Source organism: Dasypus novemcinctus, chromosome 20 (assembly GCF_030445035.2).
Source record: "Dasypus novemcinctus isolate mDasNov1 chromosome 20, mDasNov1.1.hap2, whole genome shotgun sequence".
Taxonomy (NCBI): Eukaryota; Metazoa; Chordata; class Mammalia; order Cingulata; family Dasypodidae; genus Dasypus; species Dasypus novemcinctus.
The window spans coordinates 52734930-52735278 of NC_080692.1; positions in this window are offsets into that span (position 1 = coordinate 52734930).

Genomic DNA, 349 nt, shown 5'->3' on the forward strand with positions numbered 1-349 from the left:
GACCTTGCGTCGCCAGCGTTACCAGGGAAACGGCAAGTGCTCCGTATGAGATCATCATGCCTTTGTTTCCAACACTGCCAAGCGCTTGGTCACCTGGTGATGGCCTTTGCGGTCCCGATGCAGACGGGACAGGGAAGAACCGGCTCGAGGCTAGCCCTGGGTCAGGAGGGTGAGGCTCTTCTAGACCCAGGACCGGCTCCGGTGTGTGAAGTTTCACTGTGTAAACTGTCCGCGACATGCCCCTGCCCACTCGACCCTCCTTCAAGCAGCTCCGCGGTGCTGGCTGCGCGGGCTTTCGGTCTCACCCCTGCTCCTTGTCTTCTTGGTGCCACCACCTGAACCGCCTCAC